The sequence below is a fragment of the Carettochelys insculpta genome, chromosome 1, assembly GCF_033958435.1.
Source record: "Carettochelys insculpta isolate YL-2023 chromosome 1, ASM3395843v1, whole genome shotgun sequence".
NCBI classification, from domain to species: Eukaryota; Metazoa; Chordata; order Testudines; family Carettochelyidae; genus Carettochelys; species Carettochelys insculpta.
In genome coordinates, this window is record NC_134137.1 from 52,611,061 (window position 1) to 52,638,661 (window position 27,601).

The 27,601-nt window shown below is 40.8% G+C and overlaps 1 long non-coding RNA gene across 1 annotated transcript in view; it reads left to right on the plus strand.

Moving 5' to 3' along the window:
- The window catches only part of LOC142008862 (uncharacterized), a 57,183-nt gene extending 30,042 nt beyond the window's left edge, over positions 1 to 27,141 (plus strand). Inside the window, exon 3 of the long non-coding RNA XR_012644250.1 lies at positions 25,944 to 27,141. This is a non-coding gene — a long non-coding RNA (uncharacterized LOC142008862). The remainder of the gene's footprint in view (positions 1 to 25,943) is intronic.
- The last annotated feature ends 460 nt before the right edge of the window (positions 27,142 to 27,601 follow it).

The following is a 27,601-nucleotide window of genomic DNA, read 5'->3' on the forward strand; positions in this document are numbered from 1 at the left end:
ACACAAATGATAAGAATGTACAAAAGTTTCCATGTGCCTTATCTGTGTGTTAGATAATGATAGACTGAGGTAGATAATATTTGCCTACCTTTTCTCAAAAGCACTTTGAAATTTAAAGAGAAAAGTACGGTAAGGGCTAATTATTATCAGGTACAATTTCATGACGTTAAGTACTCAAAATACAGATGTTCAATATTCAGACCACAGCTACTAGTTGTACGTGTAATCAAATTTCAAAATACAGTTCTTAACAATTTGAAAGTATATTAATTGCATTAATTATTTTTACAAAAGTGAATTTTTTCTCATAAAAAAGCAGAAAATACAAAATGCTGCATACGTGAGATACATGAGTTTCCAGGAATTTGTCTGAAATTCATATGCGTATACAGTAATAATAGGCTCCTGCCCCTGTTCTTCAGATAATATAGGAAGATGTCTGAAGCTCCAGTGACAGGTCTGGATTGTCTTCCATGCACAATGGAGACACAATATTTTGAAGAGTTTTTGTTTACTGAGAATAAATTTTCTTTTGGTTTTGTTAGTATGGATTGTGAATAGTGTTTGTTGATTAATTCTCAAAAAAAAAAAGCATTGATTATGACAACAGTGGCTAATTGTGGTGCTGAAGAAGGCAATACAGATTTCAATTACAAAGACTTCTTTTATAGATTTTGTGAATTTTTTTTGTCCAACATGAAGTCAGCTTTTAAACAATTTTTGCAACTGGATATCTTTTCCAACTTATTTTGGTATTGCAGATGCATTTTTAATGACTATTATTCTGACTTTATTTTTGAGATTGTATTATGACAAACCCACAACAGCTAGAAAATACTGTCAATTAAGGTATTGTTCAGAGCAGTTGATACAAAATCAAACTAATAAATTACTATCTAGATAAAAAAGTGTGTAAGTTTAAGTTAAAATATATAGTCCAAATTTCTCACTTTAAAGCTCAATTCAACAAACTGTTTTTCACTTTGCTGTTAGGTCTGTTGATGACTAGCTAGGCGGAAAGTAGACTGTTACACCTCTCTGCCAAGGACTATGTGCAGCCTATTATTTTTGTTACGCTGTTTACACCACCTCCTCACCCATTTTTTTGTCTTAGCCACATATTTTTGACTTTTACAATATAAACTCTTCGGAGTGGGGCCATCAGTTTCTGTGCATGTGGAGTGCCTAGCGCAATGAGGCAGTGACCTGGATGGTCTCTTAAGTGTTACTTCAACATAAAAGTTAGTATTAAACAGAATTTAGAAACAGCTGTGTCTCCCCCTCCCCCATTACACACTTAAAGTGTCCTGTGACAGGTAAAACTTGAGCCTGATAAATTCAGTGCTCTTGACAAAATTCATTCTGTAATATAGAATAATGGGAGACCACCATCCCTCCTACAAATGAAACTTTAACATGCTTGGTTTTTCAAAAGTGTCTAACGCTTCTCACATCTTCCAAAAATAATCCCAATCCCACATCTGATGTTTGTGGATTACTCAGCAAGAGGGAATTTATTTTATGCTGTCAATGATGGGAGAAGAGTTCTAGGAAATTTGTCTTTCAACTTGTCACTGGTAGTGATATTAAGAAATAGCACAGCCCAGGAGAAAGTGCAGACAATAAAATATAAAACTTAAGCCTAACAAAAGCCCTGGTGTACGCTGTTTGGATCAGAGTGAGAATTCCACCTGCTTACAAATGTTTATATCTTTTTCTTAGTAACTCCTTGGCTCTGCAGCTCCCTGTTGTTCTGTCTCCTGTAAGTGCCCTTGACATAGCTATGAAGCTTACTGAATCCTTGAATCTTTTGTCCCAAGATCCCATTTTCAGGAAGAAGGGGATTGATTCCGGAAGGAGGATTTCCTTCCGGGAGATCCCCCAGGGACCGCGCGTCTACACCCTGTTGTGGAGTCTGGAAGATCTGGATTCCAATTCATGTAACTGTATGCTAATGAGGCACTGGAAATTTACATCTGTGCCTCATTAGCATTTTTCAGGCTGTTTATGTGTAGAAATGGCCCTTGAGTTTTAGTTACATGAGACACACAGTCTGTTCTGCTTCAGTTTAAGGCCCCACCACAAGGTTGTACAAACTGGGAAAGGAAAAGTTATATCCTCTGATGCAATTCCCATGCTGTGAGTCATAGTGCACGCTACACTTCAAACTGATCACCAGGTGGCCTGGATCTAGGTTTTTTCATGTGTAAATCACAGCATTGATAGATCAGACTCTCCTGAGGACAAGAGAATTTGGCATTTCATTGTTACACTGAGGTAATGAATTAAAAAATCTCTAAGGGGCTAATCTGTACTTACCAAACGATTAATCGCACCACAGTCAGTCTTCTGGAGTTCAGTTTTGCTACGTGTGTTAAGGTGTGGCAAAATTGAGATCTCTGGGCTCGGCTGTTGACCCCTGGACTCAACACTCTGGTGTGGCATAAGGGACATTAGCGCAAGCCTGAAGGGACCTGGACTACACTACAGCAGAAAGTCGATTCTGATACATCAATTTAGAATTTTGTGTCTGAGAGCGACTTTGTTCCCTAGGGTAGATCTACCCTTAGATTAAAGTGATGGTGAGGGAGACATTTCAAAGTGGAATCTATCATTTGCTTCAGACTTTCACTTATCTTTTATAACCATGCTTAGAAAGTAGCCTTTTTAAGTTGTCTCACCCTACTTTGATACTACTTACTCTCATGGTGTTTCATAAGGTTAGTGAGATCAGAATATCAAGGAACAGAATTTGTCTGTAGGAGAAGGTGGCCTCCCACAGCTACATTCATTTAATCATATTAAGATGCTGCTTTGAGCCAACTTTGCCAAAGAAGGCAATAACCTTGTGAAGTTGGATAACCTGGTAGTGGGCTAATATAATTTGGCTATTCGTGTGTGTTATATGGGATATATAAATATCAACAGAGAGCAACTCCTAGATGGGCTTGCCTAGCTAACTACAAGTTTTTAAAAAAAAAAGTCACGTAGATCATTTCTGTAAACACAGATTTTAAAAAAAACTTTAAAAAGTCGACTAATTTTTTCCTCCCTTTTATATAGAAATACTTGCTAATTCCTTGTAGTGATGCCAGTTTTATGGAATTTTGTATGTGAAAAATGTACAGGCTTAGTTTTAGTTTTAAATTAGCTTCCATTGTTCAGAATGGCTTAGAATTGTTCAGACTATTTGGCTTACTAACACAGCACTTCAGAAAATTTGAGATAAACAGTTGTAACCACTTCCCATTTACATATACAACAGGAGTTCCCTCTAAAAATGAGTTTCCATTAGAAAAAGTTATTTCAGCAGTTGTGCTTGAGAAACTAATATTCTAGGAGGGAAATTGCATTTAAAATAAGCTTAGATTATCACATTTGCAAACATGTTGACAAATTCTGCAATAGACACAAACATCTCTGTAGTTTCTCCTATACTGTTAAAGACTTTCATAAACGTACTAAACAAAAATCTCATAAAACAAAGTGAATCATAGATGGAGATCTTTCCTTGTTAAGTGTGATCCTGTTCAGGTGCTCAGATAACTTTTGGACTTCTGTAAAATGGATCTTCTTAAAGAAAGAATTCACTCTGAATAATGTTACAGAAAACAACGAGCAATGAGAATAAATTCAGCTATGCAAAAATTCATATTTTTATGAACAAATTATTGTTTTAAAAATTTCTTCTGATCCCCGACTTTTAGTTCTGACCTTGATTCTTTCACAGTGTATCCATCTTTGAGTCCGTAAATAATGTCAATTTTACCTCATCAGTTTTTTCCTTGACCTCAGTGCACAGAGTAAATCTGATTCCAAACTTTTCAAAGACAAAGATTCAGATCCATTATTGTTCCATTTTTCACTTTCCAATGTATGACCTCTGTTTTCTAATCTTCTTATTACCATGTTAGCACTTACCTCCTAAAGTGAAAAGCACTCTATAAATATCTAACAGAGCAAAATCTGCTGATGAGAAAAGTTTCTGGCATGGTAACTGGATGAATTAAAATCTTATTTGGGAATTTAGGTGGGGGAGTGAATTAGTGCAGATGATACTTCCTTCAAAGAGCCATTATTCTCACTTGAGGGAGCACTATATTGAGCTTTTGAACCACCCCTTTACCATGGTCCTAAAATCCTTTGACTAAACCCCTCAACAACCACCTAGAAATGAGCTTGCAATACTTCCTACCCTGAGTGAGGTTCAAGATTCCATCAAAGTGATGAAGTGCGACAAGGCAGCTGGGCTAGATGGAGTCCCTGCTGAAGTATTCAAAGAAGTGAGCCAGAGCTCTACAAACAGCTCTATCTCGTGATTCTCAAGATCTGGGATAGCAGGCAGATGCTGCAAGAGTTCAGAAACACACTGGTCGTCAGCTTCTTCAAGAAGGGCGACAAGTTGGACTGTGGAAACTATTGTGGCATCTCCCTCCTGGCAGTGGCAGGGAAAATGTTAGTCTGAATCCTTGCAAACTGACTCTTGCAACTCTCAGAAGAAATTCTCCCAGAATCCCAGTGTGGCTTCTGGCTATTCCGAGGAACAGCAGACATGAGCTTCACCACCTGGCTACTGCAAGAAAAACACCATGAACAAAACCAAGCCTCATACATGAGTTTCATCAACCTGAGCAAAGCGTTCGACTCTATCGTAACACCCTGTGGACTATCCTCTTAAAGATTGTCTGCCCAAAAAATTCATTAGCATTTTAAGGCTGCTTCATGACAACATGACTGCCACAGTATTGAGCAACAATGGATCCCAAAACGACCCCTTTGAGGTCAAACAAGGCTGCATCATTGCCCCATCACTGTTCTGCATCTTCATTGCCATGACCCTTCACCTCATTGATGGTAAACTTTCAGATGGTGTGAAGATTGTCGGTCGGTCGGTCGTACGAACTGGAAGCCCTTCCATCTCAGGAAACTGAATGCTAAAAGCAAGACGTCTACAAACTCGATCAGGGAGCTCCAGTATGTGGAAAACAACATGGTTGCAACTTTTTCTCCCACAGCCCTTCTGACCATCTTAAGTGCCTTCGCTGAAGCTTACGAGAATCTCAGCCTTCTGCTGGACATTAAAAAGACAAGCTGCTCTACCAACCCTTACCAATGGGACAATCTCATGTATCTTCTATTGAAGTAAATAGAAAACTGCTGAAAATGTGGAGCACTTCCCATATCTTGGAAGTCATCTTTCTGCTAAAGTCGACATTGATGCAGCATTGTTTGAGCTGTGCAAGCTCTGGTTTCACCCCCCTGAGATAAAGGGCACTTGAGAACCAGGACATCTATCCTCCTTATATACCGTGCAGTGGTGGTTGTAATGCGACTGTATTCATGTGAAACCTGGACAACATACAAGTGTCATTTGAAGGCACTGGAACAATATAATCAACACTGCCTGTGAGCCGATGCCCAGGTGCCAGCTAAAGGTCTGGTGTGGCAAAGGGGTGATGCCACACCAGCAGCTACGCTAAGCAGCCAGGGCGGGCTGGGTTCTTTGGTTTGTGTTTAGTTCGGGTACAGCAGCAAGAGGAAAATTACACTGAGGGGCTTTAACAGTTACTTTTTATTTATACAAAGATGGAAACAATTTAACTAAGACAAGTGATCAAAGTACCACAATTGTGAATTTTTGTTTATAACTTTACTAACAGTTAACAGGAAACCGCTGACAGCGATTTTACAACAGAAGCGGCTGCCGTGTGTAAAAGGGGGTTTTAAACTGACTGCTCAATTTATGAATGAAACCAAGATGGCTGCCGAGTGAGTGACAGGATAATGATTTTTAGCAGTTTATAGCCTAAAACAGTTAGTACTTGTGGTTTTTTAAAGGGGAAACAGCACAATTTAACTTAAGAAAAGTTTTAGACAAACTAGCTAGCTTTAACTAATACAAGTAATGTGTACACAAGAAAGGCAAGTTGCAGGTGTGATTTTCACCCCTGCCTCTTAGACCTGGTGGAACCAGAGTCTTTCCCTCAATTCCTATAGGAAAGAAGTGTAATACAGGTGTAATTCTTACCCCTGCCTCCTAGATCCGGTGTGACCCAGAATCTTTCTCTCAATCCCTCGGGAAGAAGTAGATACGAACCAGGTGTCCGCAGTCTCGGGAGTTAATTCCAGACCTGGCCAGCAGGTGTAGGTGATTGAAACTCAAAGGGGGGTGGGCTACCAAACCCCTCTTACACCCCTTTTGTCACGTAGGCTTCTTCCTGGTCTCAAGTGGCCAATCGGGAGGAATGTGTTTGAACCCAGGTTTCCCAGGGAAGGTGCAAGGCTCAATTTGCACCTGTGAATTGTGGACAGTTGGGCACCTTTGGAGGTGATGGGCAGAGATTCCCCGTTCTTCCTGGGGAAGTGATCAGGTGTGTCAATTACCGAGATCAGCGAGAAGGGCGGCTATTAGCTAGGCCATTCACTGTCTGGTTTTTGTGTATAGTAGAGAGGCTGGGCGAGACAGCACACCTGCGTTCCCAGGACATCAAAGGCTACCTGTCTCCCTTGCTTGTTTCTCTCTCTGTCTCTCCCAGTGGCGGGGGGGGAGAAGAAGAAAAGGCCAAATGGGGGGTTCATGTCTGGCTACACTGCCTGAGAAGAATCCTAAGTATCTCTTGGGAGGATAGGTACACAAACACTAGCCTCCTGGAAGAGTCAAACGTGACCAGCATTGAAGCCATTATCATTTATCAACAACTTCTTTGGACTGGTCATGTGGTTTGGATGTCTGATCAGCTCCTTCCAAAACCAATTCTGTTTCTGAGTTGGAGGAAGGATGGAGGAGCGTTGGGGGACAGCAGAAGCAATATAAGGACATGCTGAGGGCACATATGGAAAAAAATGCAGCATAAGTGTTGGCACTTGGGAGAACCATGTCCAAGACTGTCCCCAGTGGAGGATGTGTAACAGCAACGAAGGGTCCTTTGGCACCTTATAGACTAACAGAAAAGTTTTGAGCATGAGCTTTCGTGAGCACAGACTCACTTCATCAGATGCTGGTCAAGTGAGTCTGTGCTCACAAAAGCTCATGCTCAAAACTTTTCTATTAGTCTATAAGGTGCCACAGGACTCTTTGTTGCTGTTACAGATCCAGACTAACACGGCTACCCCTTTGATACAGTGGAGGATGGTAATCCATAAGGTGATGGCACAACTTGAGAGATCCCACCACAACTGCAGACGAGGAGAAGTGGAGAAGAAGAAAAGAACATCAAAAACTGCCCCATGCCCCTCCAACTGCTACCAAAACCTGCTGCTTCTGTGATAAGATCTGCGACTCCAGAATCAGCTGCTCAGCCATCAATGGATTCACAAATAGGAGGGTGACATGAAAATATCCCACTCATTATTGAGTGACTGCCAAGAGTCTTAGTCCTCTGTGCAGTATTTGTGGTTATCAAAGCATATATTATAATCTTAATGTATTAATCATGCTTTTTTTAGGGTGGGAGATATTTTAATTGTAGCTTTTTTTATTCTCTTAATTTGCTACTCAGAAATGCAAAGTACCATATGTTTAATAAAGGAAGGGTGAGAGTAATGTCCTTTTCCATTGTAATGAAACAGTCAGTTCCTGCTTCTCTCTTGGTAGTTCCACAGTTTCAAAAAGTTACTGGAGTAGTTTCTTTGTTTTGAACTCCACCCTGACTGTTGCTAGGCAGATGAGCTCTGTTGCCTAAGTTGCCAGTTATTGAACAGGCACAGCAGCCGTAACCACCAGTGTGACAAACAGCCAAATGCCGGAGGAAATAGCTTCTAATGCTTACAGTTCAGAACAAGAATATCAAATGTGGAAAAAATGAAAGGGTGAAGTTTGTATTAGAAACACATTTTAAAAAAACCAAACAACAAAATGACTTTAAAGGAAGAATACAAATGTCACACTGCACATCATAGCACAGTGTGATATTTGTATTTTGCTTACCTGGTGTCTAATTTCTAAGTTTTATTTGTCTTTATTTCTGATTGGATAGTGCTTTTCTTGGATAGTATGTGTGTATAAAATTTGATAAACAGCCCTCTCCCCCCACAAAAAAAACCCCAGAAACAAAAAACTAAAACCAAACACACCTAGATGTTACAATGAGAAGTGTTCTAAAAGGAAACATTCTTCCTGTGTTCCTTATATAGAATTCTTATTTATGGGAATGAAAGCTCCGTATGAGAATCCATGCATTAAATATCCTTCTTATGGAAATAAGATGAAAAGCATGGACTGGAAAGAGGGTGTTTTTGTCCTTCTAAATTTAGAGATTGAATCTGCTCTCAGTATCAGAAAGGTAAGTTTGTGCATTAAATGTTCAGTAACATTATGTATTTTAATAATCTTTATATTCGTCGATTCCCTCATCTCTTCAAATTCACACATGTTCTTGTGTGAAATCCACTTTGCACCTAGTCACAGAAAAAGGCAAGTGACAAGTGTATAATGCTAAGGGGACAATAGAGGGTGATAAAGTGCTGCAGCTGATAGTCTCCAACTTTTTACCTTTTAAAATCGTTCACAGAGGTAGCCATGTTAGTCTGTATCTCCACAAAACAAAAACACAGTTATGTAGCACTTTAAAGAGCAACAAAATAATTTATTAGGTGATGAGCCTTTTGGGACAGACCTACTGCTTCCGATCTGGAAATTGTGATGAAAGTGAACTGGCACAAGAATTTAACAGAAAGGCAAAATGAAATGAAAACTGACAAATCAGCTACCTAGGGCGGAAGGGGAGAGTGAAGGGTGGGGAAGAAAATTACTGCAAGCGTAAGTATAGTATAGTGACTTGCCTATGATCATGACAAATATCAGAGATGGAGAAACTGTCCTGTAATGTGTAAGGTGATTGCTATCTCCGAGACCTAGGCACAAAGTGTTCAACTTGAGAATGAACTCCAGTCCAGGTGTCTCCCTTTGTAATCTGGTGTTAAAGTCTCTTTGTTTTGGGATGCAGATTTTCAGGTGTTTAATGCTATGGCCTGCTCCATTGAAATGCTCACTGACAGATTTGTGTGTGTTTGGATTCCTGATGTCCAATTTGTGTCCATTTATTCTTTGGTGACGTGATTGTCCAGTCTGCAATAGATATAGCAGAGGGGTATTGCTGGCACAAAATCATTGTGTGAAGCCAAATTAGCCTACTCTTGTATGTATGCAAGACCTGGCATACTTAAAAAGTCTTCGGATCACAAGCTTCAGACATTCATAAACAGATGCCTGAGGTACATCCTTCACATCAAATAGCAAGGCTTTGTCGCAAATGAGGAGCTTTGGAACAGAGCAGGACAAGAACCATTTGACGTTCAAATCAAGAGAAGAAACTGGGGATAGTTAGGCCACACTCTCAGAAAAAAATTATCCAGCATAATCTGTCAAGCTCTCAAATGGAACCTACAAGGAAAACGCAAAAGAGGAAGACCTCAGACAACGTGGAGATGATCTACTGATAGTGAAGGACAACAACTGGGGTGCTCCTGGAGTCAGCTAGAAGTGTTGTCCCAAGACAGAATGACGTGGAGGAGACTTGTAGATGACCCATGCTGCACTTGGAGTACAAGTGTTTAAGTGCTAGTAATAGAACAGAGGTTTTTTTTAAATCAGTTGCAAATGATTTTATTTCAGTTATTTTTGTAGGCATGGTTTCATTTTGCATGTGGCTGAGACATTATTCCAAGAAAGTTCTCTTCCTAAATAGTAACAAATACCAAAGAGAAAGTAAGATACTTGCTAAAGAGTTGATGCATGCTGATTTTTAATATTTAGTTTTGAGGTCATTCTACTTATTACCAGGCAGAAATTTACATTAGTGAGTGCCACAATGATTTCTTTAGGATGGCCTCTCCTGTTTTGCAGTGTAACTCTATTTTCAGACCTGTGTCTTCTGTACATCAGTGCAATATTTTTTTACCATGAGACTTTTTATTTATATGTAGTTTGGTGTAAGTTTGGTATCTTGATGCAATTAGTGTAAATCAGGATACATCAGCCTGAATGCACTTTTTTAATGTTACATGGTGATACACACCATGTTGTCAAATCATTTTTAATTTCAACCAAGCTCATTATAATCACAGTGTTCTGTCTGAGATTATTTCACCACAGAATATATATATATATATATATATATATATATATATATATATAAAGGAAAATAAATAATTTTAAGGTTTTTGTTTTAGTGGTAACAGAATTCCAGATTTTTGGGGTTTTCGTCTAGGCTTCAGAAAAGGTTTCTAATTGCTTATACAGAAACTGTAGATGCTTTGAGCTGAAGAACAGCAGGGGATGTATTTGCACAGAGATGTTGAATTTAAGTGGAAGCTACTTGTTTCCTCTGCAATTCATTCCTGTTCTTTGAAGTAAACTTCCATGTATATAATCAGCTACGCCCAGTACAGTGTAACTACTTTAGATCAGTGCAGGGCGGGGGCACTAATTTGCAGACCTTAACATTTTTAAATGGGGGTACACACCCCTTTGGGAATCTTAGACATAACTGAAGGAACTCCAGGAGTCTGTGGACCACAGGTTGAAAACCACTGCTTTGGGTGTTGTGATGTACAGTTGATCACACAGACACGTGAATCCAGTTTTCAGATTTTTGATGTGTAGTCTTTCATTACCTCAAACATAGATGCTGTGTGTGTGTGTGTGTGTGTGTGTGTGTGTGTGTGTGTGTCAGATTGTTTTGCTTTCTTTTCATTCATTTGCAACTTATTAAAAATATAATACGCAGCAAAGTAAACAAGCTTTTTGTTTTGTTTTTGATCAGAGAAGCAAAAGTAAATAATCAATTTTCCAAAAATTGCATATTCCTCTGACAAAGTTTCAGCAAGTGTGGGATGTACTTCCCAAGAAGGGGTGTTAAGCACTAAAAAGAGGTGTGGACAGACCTCATTTCTCCAAAATAACAATTTCATTTAGGGAAAAAGAGTAAGTCCTTAAGAGTAAGCCATCAGATCTGACTGGTCAGACAGTCAGGCCCCAGCACGTTATCCTTTGTTAGCAGAACCAGGCCTCAGAAGTGCACTCCTTGGCACCCATCACCTTTGATTGTGAACAAAGAAATGTCACAGGTGTCGGCCTCTCTTCGCAGAGCTGCTGTGTGCACCAGAATCCCCCCAGTTCCATGTCGTCCATTCCAGACCACCTTTGAAACCCAAACCAAAAATAAATATCCACAGCGTTCCCAAAAGGAGGCTTGTTCCTCCTCCTGTAATGAGCATGTTGCAGAAAATCGCTATAAAGGGTCCTATAAAGAAATCTGACACTTTCCAGAGATACCCAGTGTTTAGCTACCTTGTCAGCCAGCTGCCCCTAGCATGAAGCAGTCCTGTCTGTGCCTGCTTTGTGTCAGTTCTGCAACACAAGCATTGCCCCTCCAGACCCTGTTCTCTCTGTACAGGCAAACACTGGGCATATTCTAATCCTTGAGTCCTTCCGGGATCCCAATGGTGTCCCCAGCACCTGATCCACTGGGCGCCCAGGTAATCCAGATCATCAGGTCCCAAGAGAACAGTACGCTCCAGTTACTAGTTGGATCCACCTAACACACAGCACTCGTATATGTTTAGAGTGTTAAAAATATAGTGAATATAACAACAAGGGGCTGTTTTCGTACTGAAAACATGATTTTGAAATCTAAATCAAGTCAGAGATGGAAAACAGAGTTTTCCTCCACAGAGTAGAAAAGAAGTGTGTATCATTCTCTTAGCACTGTAAGCTAACATAATGGGTGCCTGGTCACATCTCTACATTGTGTGACTTTGTATGTAAACTGAACATGAAAATGTTACAGAGGAAGAAAAAGCCACAAATTACAGTAACCCCCTTATTTTTTGCGAGTTCGACCTGTGTTAATCATATTAACATGAATGTTGAAATCCCAGACTCCAGCCGTCCACTTCCCCCAGCTGGGGGAAGTGGGTGGTTGGAGCCTGGTAAGGCACAGCTTCCACCTGGCTTCCCCCAGCTGGGGGAAGCCAGGGGAGATGCCACTTCTGGGAGGATGAGGGAGGTAGTGGGGAAGCCCCTCAGCTTCAGGGAGCTGGGAGCCAGGTACAGCAGCACCTGGGCAGTTTCCTGGCTCCTGAAAGCAGTGGGGAGCTGGGAAACTGGCCAAACACTGCTGTGCTGGGCTCCCTGCTCCCTGGGGCTGAGGGGCTTTCCCCCTGCCTCCCTCCTCTCCCTTCCCTCATCCTCTGAGCCCCTGGGGAGCTGGGAGCCAGGCACAGTAGCCCCTGGCTCCTGGGGGCTCAGAGGACGGGGAGGGAGGAGGCAGGTGGGAGGGGAGCTGTCAGCCTTCTGGGAGCTAGGAGCCAGGATCAGCAGTGCCTGGTCTGTTTCCCAGCTCCTGCAAGCAGGAAGGAGCCAGGAAACTGACCAGGTGTTGCTGCACCTGGCTCCACGCTCCCAGGGGCTTGGAGGAGGTAGGGGTCCCTCTCTCCTGACTTATGTGAAATTTGAGTTACATGGGGGTTGCGAGGAAAGCAACCCCAGTGTTACTTGGGGTTACTGTCCTGTGCTGTCTGGAAGTACAGACGAACTTTGGGGGTGTAAGTTGGAAGCAAAAGAGATGCACCACTTTATCCTGCACCTAAAAAGTAATCAGGAAGTATCCTTTTTTTTTTTCATTCCTGAAAATGGGATCTCAGACAACATTGTCTGAAGATGCTGCAGAAGACTTTGGGTAATGTAAATTTCTTTAGACTAAAGAATAAAATAATAGTTACTTGTAGTCTTTAGAAGATCATAGCAGGCTTTCTTTTAAATGTGTCTTTGCCTCCTGTATCTTCACTTACTATCTCCTTAATCTCTAGACTTCGTTAACATATGTTTGTTTTCATGGTAAGTACCTCTCAGGGCTGTGGTGTGAAGTTTTGTCTCTAAACTGAATCTTAGAAACTCACATGTACTGTTCCTATGGAGACAGCAGACCTGCTTTTTCTGTGAGTAACTAGAATCAGGGGCAGGATATCACAGGGGAAAGCTTTAAAGGGACCTGGGGCAAGGATAGTCCGGAGGAGAATGAATGAGACCAACAGACTGTTAGGGAGCTGATACCCAGCTCAACTCAAGCAAGACTCCCTCACACTGGTGACAACATGGGGTAAGCAAGAGAACTCATCCTCCTCCATACCACAAGAGCCATCATGGCTGTCCGAAGAGCAAAAGGACAAGTAAGCTCAGACTTTGTCTCGCAGAGAAGGGAAAAAGCTTGACCAAGGTCCTCTCTTCAGCATCCCTGGGCGTTACGGTTCCTCATTTCAAAGCCCCAAAGTTCAGGTGTGATTACCATCTGTGGAAGATGTCCTCTTTTAGCATAACCCTTCCTGAAGACCAAAAGAAGCTGGAGAAAACCTGATCTCTGATGATGAGTTAGAATCTAAGCAAGCTTTAAGGAGTCCATGTCAATTAACTTCTCTGCTATCCTTCTGAAAATGTGAAGATACAAATTGGATGTGTTGACTGAGGAAAGATAAGCTTTTGTTTTTACCTTATGGATTTACTTGAGATTTTTGTATTAGCAATAACAGTGATTTAGACTTTTATTCAAATAAATTAAAACACTTCTATATTGAACTACTATAGTAAAGCCTGGAAAAAATGGAAAATAGATCATATTTAGCATTTTTATATTTGGCATATGAACAACTATAAAACATCAGCTATTTCTAATTTAGAAAGCACATGGTTTTTTATGTGTTTATACCTTAAAAGTGTGCAATGTATTTAGCTAACATCACTCTGGGAGTAAGTTTTCTCATAGGAGATTGGGTATATTTGCTTTCATAAAAGCTGACAAGGATGTGAACTGAAGATTTAATGTATGGTTAGTGTCTGTCACACAGACAGACAGACAGACAGAGCGAGATATGTACATCTTATTTTAGAAACTGGGCAGAGAATAGAAAACATTTTGATTAAATCATCAATATATCTGATTTAAAATAAAACTATATTTTCTTTGTTTTACCCATCAACTTTTAGATCCTGATAATCCTTATCCTTCTAGGAAGAGATGGCTTCTTTTGGAGCAAGTCAGTTCCAATGTCATTCTCTTGTATTCCTTTCCTCTGCCTTAGCGATTGCTTCTGCATTGCTTCTCCTCCCACACAGAACAGAAATAGAACTTCAGTCTTAGATTTGCTGAGCCCTGTCACAAACCCACTTGAACAGGCCTCACTAATTTTTTTCAATCTGAGTCATTCGTTGTATGTTGGATTAATTTGTGTCCTATTTTGACATTTTTCTTTTTGGTTTTGAGATGTCACTTCTTAGCTGTAGGGGAGATTATTTTATTATCCATGATTATGTCCAATGCCTATTTTATTTTAATATCTTTCCATATTTTTATGAATGTGTGTATGGATCATTAAAAATGAAAGGATAATGTCTGCTTTGGTGCACAGATATTTGCACATATGTGGCATATTTTGTGTTTAGGGTTCACATCGTTGTAATAAATCCTAATCCAGAAACCTACTTTGTGCAGACAAACTACTGCCCAGCTGCCCTGATTTTCGTGGAGCTGGGTGTGGGCACAAGTGTCTGTAAGTGCAGAATAGGTCACGGCAGTAGGATTTTATACGTTTCTTCTTCAAAGGAACAGGCTGGTATGTTTTTGCATGATTTACTGGTGTGTTTTTAATTTTGTTTTCAGTCATGAAGTTAATTTTATTTAACTTTAAATAGTTTTTATTAGTATGCTTTAGAAACAAATAGTTAAAAACAGGGATATCTGTTTTTTTGGAGAGGATGCATGTGTATGCACGTGCATCGTGATTTCTCACAATCGGGTACAAAACTAAAGGTAAAAATGTTTCAATTCTATATGCACTGCTATTCACATAAAATTAATTTCCTACCTTGCTGAATTTTGAAAGTTCTACTATGATTTATTCAGTATGAAGAAGTTGGAGGTATTGCCCCATTCTGCCAGGTGCTAAATTCTCTGGTAGCAATCCAATAATCCACTTAAGCACATGCTTAGTATTAATTGAAGTCTCACATATTAATGTTAAAAAATGACTGAAATGTTCTGCAGGTTTAAGGCCAAAGAATGAGCACCTTGCAGGATTGAGGGTTTACAGCAGAACTGAATTCCACTATTATCCATTCAGTTAATACAAAAATACTCAATATTTAATTTGTAGTTTTTACGTACTATTTATTCCCATAACTATTTGCAAATAGTGACTTCATTCAGCAAATTAGGTAATTCCATTATGAAACCTGCACTTTTAAAATATTAAGAAGCACTGTATTTTTGGAATTTCAGTTGAAACTTTGGAGTTATGGAGAATGTTGGTTTTATTTGTTTTTGTTGTTGTTGTTTCTGGTGTTTTTGTTTTTTAAATTTTTCAGAGTGACATTAAAAGCCAAATAGGTCATTTGTCTAAAGCCTGCTAAGCAGTGTCCTGATGATTAAAACAAAAATACAATAAACATGCACTTTCAGAAGATTTCAATGAAAGTGAAAGAGGGGAGAGGTTGTTTCACCAACTAATTTGCGTTTGGATAGGGAGTTGTTGATAAAATCTGCATCAAAGAAAATTAATGATTGACTAGGCAGTGGTGTACATGTGAATTTTAAACAATAGACCGAGGTAGAAGAAAGGTCATTGGAACGAGTGATATAAGTTAATGGAGTCAATGGTAAAACAGAATGTAATCAATGCATTAAGAAGTCAAGAAATGATGCTTCAGTTCAGTTTGGCCCTGTACTCTTGGTTCTGCTGCAACTGATTTGATAACAGTGATTCATGTGAGGTAGCTGTACAATGTACTGAAAAGCTGCATAGCAAAACTAGAGAAAGTAATATAAGGAGAAATGAAGGGTTTATTTTGTCTTTATACTCATCCTCAACATGTGTTCTGATGTGTGTCACACTTGAGGTTCATGCAAAATTTGTATTTTTATCTATTTTGAGGTAGTTTTGTAGCCATTACTGTTGGTAGTGTGAGAGGGGAACTAATATTGCCAACTTTTATGTGTACACTTGGGCATGTTTAAAAAAAAAAATAGCTAATTTAGTTGGGTTTTATAGCAATTTTGGACTTTACTTTCTTCTTTTCTGATCTGAGTATCAGGAGTATCTGATGCAAGGAAGTAAGGTGACACAAAGGGTTCTTTGCATGTGAGTTGTCCATGTCTGAAACTTAATTTGATACTGTCCCATTGATTTCAATGATTGCATGATAACCTGTCCCTAGGGAAGCTAATTCATAGTCCAGGCAGTTAACAGTTAGTTTTATGCCCTGAATCATAAGGTCGTACATCTCGTTTTATGGTTTCATCTGATCTGATGTAGTTGTGGATGTTCACATAAATGCTTGTCAAAACTGAATTTCATGTGCCATTGTGCTGTTCGTTTGCCTGTCATTACTAGTTCTGTCTGGACTTTTCAGTCTTCACAAACCTATGGTATCTGCAGATTTTGCCAGCTCATTGTCCCTTTTCACAGACTATTGATACATGTGCTAAAAACTGTTATAGCACAGATTCTTGGGGCTTAAATGCACCTCTGTTGGATAAAGTCACTAAGAAAGACAAGGTAACTCAGTGATTTCTGGAGTATTTCATTCTCTTCAATGCCAGTCAGATTGACTTTACGCAGGAGTACGGGATGAGGCTTGTGCTGCTTTAATTATTGGCTTTTGCTGATGTATGAATTAGTAACCAAACACAGTAAATACTTGCATACCCAGCAGCCCTGGGACCAGGAGGTTGCTGGATAGTCAAATATTCTGGATAATAGAGAGCTATACCTAGCAGTGCATACCACTAGCGAAAAACAAGATTAGATATTGAGAAACAAACAAAACGTGTATGCAGAGTACTTTATTTGCCAACAACAGTAGTATTATATACTGTAAACTTATACTGTATCTGTTGTATTTATTTGTATTTACTTCCACTATACGGTACTTCTTGAAAAAGTAACTAAAATTCACTTATGGTTAAAATGCATGTTGTTTGAGAGTTCTAGATGATCAGAATGCCAGATGTGAGTTTACTGTAGTTGAAAACTTACACAAAGAGATTGTTCCTTCCTCGGTGGAATACTTACATTTGTCTTTATTAAACTTCATCCTGTTTACCTCAGACCATTTCTCCGGGTTGTCCAGAGTATTTTGAATTTTGACCCTGCTCTCCAAAGCACTTGCAACCCCACCCAGGCCGGTATCATCTGCAAACTTAAGCATACTCTCTATGCCAATAGTTCAATCATTGATGAAGATACTGAATAGAAGTGGTCCCAAAACAGACCCCCGTGGAACCTCACTTGTGATGCCCTTTGAAAATAGTTATTCAGCCAGTTATGAACCCGCCTTATCATAATCCCGTCCAAATTGTATTTGCCTAGTTTATTGGTAAGATCATGTGAGACTGTATCAAATGCCTTGCTAAAGTCTAGGTATACCGCATCCACTGCTTTTCCCTTATTCAGAAGGCTTGTTATCCTGTCAAAGAAAGCTATCAGACTGGTCTGGCATGATCTGTTCTTCACAAATCCATGTTTGCTGTTACCTATCACCTTTGTTTTCTTCCAGACCTCTCTCCATTTATGTCCAAAGGTATTGTTGAGTTTTTCTAAACAGCGGTTTGCTATTCTAGGCTATATACTGACTCAGTTTGAGCACTTCTAAAGGCATAGCATTTAAAAAAAAAAGTAAAAAACATTTGGATTAGATTTTTTTTAGTAACATTCTTTGAATTATGTATGTAATTGAAAGAATGTTACTAAAAAAAAATCTAATCCAAATGTTTTTTACTTTTTTATTAAACACATTTGAAAAATCATGCTGCACCTAAAATACCCAGGCTGTGAGAGAGAGAGGTTTTACCACCCGCTCTTGCAATGTGAATGAAAGAGCTGCTATTTTTCCCCAGATTTTTTTCAATTAGAAACTGAAATAGGTCCAAATTACTTCTTAAAGATTTCTGTTGTACAGGTACTGTAAACTTTTTATTTTCTAATAAAAATGGAATTCAGCAGCATAGCAGATAAAGCTCCATTTTGAATATTTCCAAAAAAGTTTTTATATTTTATAGTTTCTTTAAACAATCTCTCTCATACCTCCTGAGAGCTACTGGATGACAAGAAATAAGATTGAAACATGGACATTGCTTGCCTTCTGAAAGGACTGACCGTTTAGCATCCTGGTTTTGACTTTCTGTGCTACCTGTGGGCAAAGCTCAATCTCAAGAGTGCTCAGGTGTGCTCCATAGAAGTGGGGCCTTATTACACCTCCCCCTTTGCTGCTGAGGCCAGTTAGAAGGTGTAGTTCATGTACTTGCAGACTGCATCTACAGTAATGACTTCCTGGTCCTCTTGTGGACTTAACAATGCACTTCCATCACCTATTGAATAATTAGGCTAACGACTTGAACGTCCAAGTAAATGCAATTGAGCAGACAGGAGTGGGGCTTACATTTGCCCTTTACCCACCTTGGTCAGTGCTAGAAGGATCCTCTCCCTGTACTCTTGGAAGGGAGGTTAATCTCCCTCCTTCTGAGACCCCCTGGAAGTTTCTCCCTGGGATCAGAAAGGGCATTTTGCAAGAGGATAGAAGATCAGGAGTTCTGGGAATGTGCATCACAGCCTGTCTACAGGCAGCTATCTGCGCACTGTGGAATCCCCCCAAAAAGGATATTCCTGAGGTAGCTGCCAGCGTGGGGACAAAGATAGGAAGTCCATGAGCTGATGTGTAGGACTTCTGCTTTGGTTACCTAGCCTCTGGTAGGTTCCCTGACATCCATGAAGAGTTGAGGGCATGCACAGGTTTGTGGGCAGTTCCTGGGGGAGGTAGTAGAGAAGCATATTTTACCTCTGATGGAGTAATCCCAAGTAAAATTAACCCTGAGGCATGTTACTGCTCAAAGAACTGCTCCCACTAGTATTTCCTCAGGAGGTAGCAATTTGGCACAGTGCTTTTGTTCACAGGACAGGACTCAACCTAGCAGTTGTAGTGCAAATGCAAAGATTCATACCACACCTAGGTTTATTTTTTCATTTTGATTTACCAACAAAATGAAAAGGAACCATACTGAAACTTAGTATTTTTAAAATTGAAAGACCATGACAAAATGATTGGCTCTGTTTAAAATTCACACAGTGGATTATTAGGGATGTTAAACTTTAGCCAGTTAACTAGTAGGGACTCTTGTGGGTGGGGATGCTCCAGCTGGGATGGAATAGCCCCCATCTGCAGCAGCTCAGGGGTGGGGTGGGTGGGATGTGGGAACAGCTGGAGGATGGAAGGGAAGGGTGTGGACAGACTGCTATGGCCTGGCTGTAGGGGCCCCCAACCCCACCTGCTGCCAACAGGGGCTGCTCTGGCCATGTTGGAGTTCCTCTACCTGCAGCTCTCCCAGGCTGAGCAGCTGCAGATGGGGCTGGACAGAAGTCGTATCGTCGCTGTCCCCCACCCCAACCAAATCAGCATCACAGGCGGGGACATACCAGCCTGAACGGAGCAGCCCCAGTCTCTGGTGTGCTGTGGGTGGGAGACCATTCATTCCAGAGAGAGCAGCATAAGGTCTGCAACCTCTCTCGGCACACACGCACCCCTCCCCGCCCCCCAAAAGCCCATTTAATTGGTTAACCAGATAAACCTAGTTTTAATTTAACTAATTAAGCAAGATTTTTACATCCCTAGTGATTATTAAATCTGTAAATTTGATGTGTGGCAATGGATTTGGGATCTAGAATGTCTCATATGTTTTCTCTTAAAACCAGCAGTTTTTATGCAGAAGGAAACAGGGCAAACTGGTCCAGTTTCTTTACTACTTCAAAATTATTGTAAACATTATAGAGAAATAACTGTCTGAAACTTGTCAGACCAACAAGTCTGGTCTTCCTGATGGTGAATTATGGAATATAAAATGGATAATTTCAGGATGCAATTTCAAGATGTTAACAAACTGCGTCTTAAGGCCGCCTCTTTCTTTAGGCTACATTCTGTCTGCTCTTTAAGAATCTGGTCAGTTTTTAATTCTTTGTGTTAATTCATGTTGTGTTCATTTTATGTACAAACCGGGTGGACAAAAGTGGATTTTTAATTTCACTCTGATTGTCTATTTATATACTGTTCACCTTTTTAACATAAAGCAGTGAAAATTATAATTTTAAATGAACTTGTCAAGCATGAACGTGTTAAAAAGCCTACATTTACTGTAATCTGTTAAAATAAAAGCAAGTCAGACCACTGAGCTGAGGGAAGTCACTGGCTGCATATCTGGAACTGGAATTTGTATACATGCTAACCCAGGGTTTTGACAGCCTATAGAAGGTAGAGAGAGAATATTTTGTAGGTTTATAGATTCCAATGCCAGAAAATACCACTGTGGTCATTTGGTCTGACCTCCTGTTTAACATAGGCTATAGAACGTTCCAAAAATAATTCCTAGAGCATATCTTTTGGAAAAATATCCAATTTTGATTTTAAATTGTCAGCAATGCATAAACCACCACAACTCTTGGTAAATTACTCCAATGGTTAATTTCTCTCATCATTAAGAATTTACACCTAATTTCCAGAGTAAGGGTGGGTGAGGGGGCAAGGGCTGCAACAGGATGCAACTTCCTGACTTTGATGAGGACATGGATGTCTTCAACCAGGGCCTGGCCATGCACCAGCTGCACCCACAAGCTCTTGTGGCAGATGCACAGGTCCTCCTGTGTCCAGTCCTGCACTGTCTGGTTCAGGGCTTGGAGCTTCTCCAGGCGGTGGTGGTGGAGGTCCTTGAGGCTCCGGGTTCGCTGGTGGTGTCCTCGGGAGTGGGAGCTGACACAGGACTGGGGACGTGCCTGTGTGCTGTGTGACCGACTGCTGGGTGTGCCTATGTGGTGCTGTCCCTTGCCCCTTTGAGGTGGCCTGTGGAAGAAGTGTGTCCCTCCCTGGAGTCAGGAGCATGGCAGGCCACTCCACACACCCCATGCCCAATAAACCCAGGGTCCCCTGGGGCTGCATGCTGAGGAGCAGCACAGCATATGGTCCCATGTGCACTGGTTGCTGTATGCTCCATGGCCAGCAAGGGGCAGAGCTCTGAACCCTCCCCCACCCCAACACCTAGCCAGCCCTCCCGCTCCCCGTATGCAGGACAGTGATGGCACTCTCAGGATGGTCCGTTGACTGCATTGGACGATGCCTGGGATGGCTCTGCGGTCTGGCCTCTGGCTCGAGGGTTGCCTCTCTGGCCTCATCCAGGTCGCAGCCCTCGTCCGCTGGACCCTCCTCCTTGCCATCATCTCTGGCTGTCTCTAGGTCAACAACGGGTGGGTCTAGGCCAGAGTCGACAACTGGGGATGGGGAAGGGACTGCTCTGTCCCCAGGATCCAGACCAGGCCCACGTAGTAGAAGCAGCGTATGACTGCTGCCCTGAACTGGGACCTGCACTCCCTGACCCTGGTGTGGTGGAGCTCCTTTACTTTCATCTGCATCTGCTCCTGGGTGTGGATACGACACCTCCGTGGCCAGAGCATCCCCTATGCAACCACAGATGGCCAGGTTCCTGCATCCGATGTGGAGATCCTGAAAAATGGTCTAATCCCCCCAGTCCTCAATGTGGTCCTGCATCTCCACCCCCAGCCAGGCAGGCACCCGCTTCTTACGAGCCCGAGTGTACTCCTGGGGGGCTTGATCAGGTTCCAGGGGAACCATGGGAGGCAGCTCTGAGCCATCGATCTGGGCCATTTTGGGCCAGAGGCAGCTACAGCAGGGTGCTTGGTGTGGGTCTGCTCCCCTGCACATGCCGTTGTGCACTCTGTTGTGGCTTTAAGGGCTTTGTGGGGGTGGGGGCGGGGACGAGCATGGAGTTTTCTTGCCTGCAGCTAGAGCAGCCAGCAGGGTACCCTGGGGAGGGCTGGAGGCCCCTTATTTAGATTTATCCCTTCTTCCCCATCTTAACAGTGCTTATTTTGAAATAGCTATGTAGAAATAAATGTTATTCCTCTTGCATTGAGGTTTACCAATAATACACTGGCTATTTTGAATTTATTTTGAAATAGCGTGTGAATAGTGTAGATGCCTGCAAAGTTATTTCAACATAACTCTGTACTGTAGATGCAGCCCAGTAGCGTTACATTCATTTCATTTTCATGGGCTCTGTTAAATGAATACATAGGCCTTCAGGTCAAATACAGTTCCAGTTAATTAGTAGTGTGGCTGGAAATGATCCATTGAACAGTACTAAAAACAGACCGAGAGTGATATCAGGGCTACTGTCCTATTTATAAGCCAATTTCAATTAAGCAAAAACAGCCTTGAATTCCCATCAGCTAAACCTAACAAAACAGTTCACATTCATATAGAAAATATATTACTCTTGAGGAAAAACAGTGTCCAGCACGTGCCTTTTTATGCTGCAAGGACAAAGAGCAAATTAAATAATGGCAACAATTTTGGTAAAATAGCTTTAAAAAAAAGTGTGCTACCAATTCAAAATCATCATTATTTAAATTTGGGTGAATTTCATGTGCAACACTACCTCTGTTTGAGTCCCATTGCCAATGTTTTTTGTCTTTATGAAGGCTTTTCCTCACTGCGCCTTTTACATAGTGACACTAAACTCCTTCATCCATGTAGATGACATAGGAATTTATTCAAGGGCCCCAGAAGAAGGATGAGACCCTATATGGTCAAAGCCCAAGGATTTAAAAATTACTCAAAAATCATGAAGCTAACAACTATGATAATTTTTAAAAATCATAAATCGTGGCTTATTTTTGTTTGCCTTCTGGTAGCTGAACTTTTAGATCAAATCTATACCATGTTTCCAAGCTTGTTCCACAATTAAGAGGGCTAGAAATTAATATTTTTTTAAGTTAAAGTTGACATTTTCACCCGACTACATACCTCCCGGAAGAGGTGCATTAAGAAGCAAAACAACAATTGTGCAACTTATGAGAAAATGGCAAGTGTCACACCTGGTGGAATTCTGTGCCAATAAATAAAAAAAAAGAAAATTATGTGCACAGCATTTTAAAATTCTGCCAAATTCATCATATTTTATTTCTTCAAATAACAACATATAATCACACCAGTTCCAATTATTTTGGTCATTTATTTCAAACTTCCTGCCAGCAAGTATATCTGTAACAGCCCAGACAACAAAAATGTTTCTTACTAGGTGTATTAATATTGAACTCTGAGTAAGAATTTAAATTATAATACAGGACCATATTTCCCATACTCCTCCGAAATAGAGGAAAGTCTGGGGGAGTTGCGGGGGCGGGGTAACAGAAGAAATGAGAGAGAGTAAATTGCTGAGAAAGAGCTTGGCTGTCGACTTGGAGGACTATCAGGTATAAATTGGAAAAGTATGGAACAGGGATTTTTGGGCAATGGGGAAGTGGGGAGGAATTTTTAGGGAGTTACCTCAGAGCAGATCCTGGCTGGCTTCAGCTTCTCCCATTGTCAGGTACATCTGCCTGTCCCCAGGTTTCTGTTTCCCCACCCAGCCAGCAGTGTTCCTCTTTTTTTTTTTTTTTTTTTTTTTTTTTTTAATTCATTGGCAGAATAAATTTTATGTGCAGTTGTACACCACCAATAGAAGCACGTACTGCTGGCTCTGGGCATACTGCTGATCAGCTGGCAGCACCTGAATGTCTCTTGGGTGGATGTTGAAGTGCTCAGTTTGCAGACAACACAGCTAGCCAATCCCCTGTCCCTATCATCTGCCCCTCGTCTCCTATCCCCATTTTTCTCTGTGCTGTTACTCAGCCACTTTGTGTGTCTGCACTGCCCTTCCCCCATGGTCCAAAGTGAGTAAAGAGACAAAATCTGGTCTTAGGTTGCTGGAATGTTATTTATTTTACATTTTTATTGTGTCCTTATGTAGTGGACATGCATTATCTGATTTTTTTTTTCATTGTGACTATGGAAATTATTTTGATGATTGTACCTATTGCTGATGTTTTCTTTACCATTTGTGTGATATGCATTTGACTGTATCAGTTGCATCTAATGTTTTAATACTCTTGGGATACTCTTTATTTTATTTTTTATTTTTTCTCTTATTTTACTTTTTGTTTTTTACCTTGAGGGGACAGTTAAATATCCAGCTGTACATTTTCAATAAGAATATTAACAAGGGCACAAATCTGGAGGGCAAAAGTTAAATTTCTAAATCAATATTTGGGAACCAAACTAGAATGATCTTTGAAAATCAGGTCACAAAGTGTTTTTAGTTGCCATTTAACTTCAAATGGATTTGTGGATGCTGAGCACCTCTGGGATGGGAGGATGGCCACTTCTGCTCATTCAGAAGTGTGGGGTTTTTTGTATCTTTCACAATATAAGTAAAAGAGCATTACCAGAGAACACACCCCTGAGCGGCAGACATCCTTAACAGATCGTAAATGCTACCTTTTTATAAAAAACAGGGAAATGAGAGAGATTGAAAAACAGGAAAAGGACAGGGAGGGATATGGAGACAGTGGTAAAATCTCCAAACCACAGGAAACCTTGCCAACTGTAAGCAACTGACAACAATGCTGTCTCCAGCAACAGTTATCTGATGGTCACTACAATAAGAAAAATGTTTAAAGGCTGGAAAAGGACAAAGTGAAGCATAAATAAGAAAACGAGAAGAGAAAAACAAGTGCCCTTTTCAATTTTTTTTTTAATTTGGAGAATTTTTTAAATTTTTAAGGTGCTTGAGCCACTGCTGGCTGTTAAGACTTCAGCACTTGCAGAGCTCTTTCAGCTTCAGACAATTTCTTTAAAAGCTCATGATTTTACTGTCGTCGTCCCCACCCCGTCTCCTGTAATTTTCAGATATCACCATTTAGGTGGTAGGAATGCAGCAAAACAAATACTGGAAAACTTTTCCTAGCTATCATGGGACAAATCACGCAGTTTTGCAACTGTGCATAGCTAGAGGTTTCGGTTATAGGAGGCGTATCTGCATGTAGATTTAGGAGACTTTTCTTCATTCTGGGTACTTTATTTGTATGAGGTCTTGCTGGCAAGTTGTACAAATTTAAGCTACTCCATTTTCAGTGTTGCTTAATTTCAAAATTATAGCAAGTTCATTGTTGTTAACACAATGGCTGCATTTAAAAGAGGCTAACAAAATACTTACCAAAATAATTTAAACAGGAGTAGAAATGAGACTCTTTGCTCTTTGAGTGAAGCTAATTCCTCTCAAGTTAGCCTAGCTTAAGTGAGAGTGGTCATGCTCAAGCAGCACAGAATAGTTGATTCTCTATTACATTACTAGTTTCATTTTGAGCAGCAATTGAGCTTCTGTGCACCCTTCCACTCTGCAAGCTTGCTTGAATTTAAAGCACTGCTTAATTCAAACTAGGAATTTATGTATGTGCGTGGGAGTGGGTTTGGGGAAGCTTGCAAATTCCACCTCTGGTTAACTGAAAACATACTTGCAGGATATGTCTACATAGCAGCTAGCTACTGGTGGCTGGCCTGTGCCAGCTGACTTGGACTTGGCAAGGCTCAGGCTGTTGCTGTCTGGGTTTTGCCTGGAGCCTTTGTTCTGAGACTTTGCAGGGTGCAAGAGGCCTAGAGCGCAGACTGCATCACGAGCCTGGAAGTCTCAGGCCTCAGGGTAAGGTTGGGGGGCCAGCTCTGCACTCTCCAATTGCTTAGGGCCTTGGGTTGAAGAGGTGGACATAGGGGCAGCCAGTTGTCAGCATCACCTGGAGCATGTTGTGGCCCCGTTGTCTCCAGCCAGCCCTCAGAATAGCCCAGAGTGCACTGTGCAGCACTCGGTGGTGTTGCAAAGGGCCAGGGGCTCTGGCCACTGCTGCTCCTGTGATAGTTGTTGCAGTGGCTAAAAGCCCTTGGGCTCTTTTGAATCTCCAGGCCCCCCGATCCACCATTGCCTCTGCCTTCCCTATTGGCTTGTCCATAAAGTAATGAAACAGTTTCCGCGGCTCAAGTTCCACGAGCTCACATGATATTTTTCTTTTTTTCTGTCTAGACATAACCATCGGAGGCGCAGCACTAAATTTGCAGCCCAGAGGGACCTGGAGAGGCTGTGGTGGCTGTAAGCCACGTTTTTTCTCCAGCCCAAAGGAAAGGGATGTGGAAATTGACACAATCATTTTATTTTATTTGAATTGCCTTAGCTGTTGAATTTGCTCATTGGCCTTGCAGTCACATACAATTTTAATATGGACCCATGTAGGAATTATTATATATCAATATACATATGTCACAAAACAAGAAAAACCTTATTCTCACCTTTTACTGAAAACCAAAAACAAAGTTTAATTTGCAAGAAACATTGTATACACTGAAGTGTTTATGAATTAGAGCGCATGTGGTCTGAAGTCAGTAGCCTTTATATTTGTTGTTTCCTTCTTATTATTCCCAAAATGCAATAGAAACAAATTGAGTGCATGTTCACTATCTTCTTTAACAGCCAAACGGGACAGTGCAATAGGAAAGATGCCTTTGTAAGCCTCCTGTCTTTTTCTTTCTATAATCAGATTGTTGTTTCTTATGAGAGGCATAATTAATATAAATATGTGAAATGATGCAAAAGACAGAGGGATTTGACCATGTCAAGAAAAACCTTACTTTTGTGGATTTATACTAAAGAGGAGCTTCCTCAAGCCTGTGCATTTTAGAATAAAGCTCACTTTGAGTTGTCAATCAAGGGTAAAAGACAAGGTGAATGAGTGAAGCTGCATGTGCTGATGGTTCTGGGGCAGTTTGCAGGGAGCAGTTCCAGCCAGTTTTCTTATCTGTTCATGCCTGTGCTATTCTTTGCATAGTTCTAGTCAAGATCGGCTGACGAAACTGGTAGGGATGTGAGACTGCAGCAATCGTTATTCAGTGCAACATCAGTCTGAAGCAATATTATCACTGTTTTATATTAGCAGTGTATGAATTTTCTTTGGAAAGGAAAGACTGAAACTTGAGTCAGTTTCCCTGTTAGTGTGAAGTGTGCATATTGAAATATTAAGAGGCTGCTATTTGCCACATTACAAACAGAATCTGTAGTTTCAAGCTTTTGTCTTGTTTGCTGGTAAACAAATAATAAAAAACTTAAAGGTGCAAAACGTCAGTCACATAATGAATTCATTGTTAAAACAACTGGAGATGCTAGACTGATTTTTCTGCTGACATAATTGTGTTAGGGTGACCATGATTCCCTATGATAAATACAGGACACCTGGTAAAATTGCTCAAATTTAAGCAAGTTTAATGGTAGTCCATCAGAACTGTGTGGTACCCTCCCCCAGCCAGGGCCGATGTGGGGGAGGCGGGGAAGCACCATTTGACCTTCACCTCAAGCTCAAAGAGGGCCTCAGATTTAGATACTTGTTAATTTTTTGGCATTTGATATGCTAAAAAAGCATTTTTTAAATAAATTAAGTATTCCAATTTTCTCTCTCCCTTTTTTGAAACCTTATTTTGTTTTCTCATATCATCTTTCTAATTTGTATTATGATGAGGGCCCCCAAAAGCTGGGAGTGGCCTGGGCTTCTCTGGATCTGTGAAAGGCCCTGTTCCCAACATGCTCTGAAAGCTCTAGGGCCCAGCGAGAGAGGAGGGCTGGGAGGGTCCCGGCTGAGGCGGTGAGGCTCAGGTACAGTTGTTGTATGACTTCTGTTTTGGAACAGGACCCGA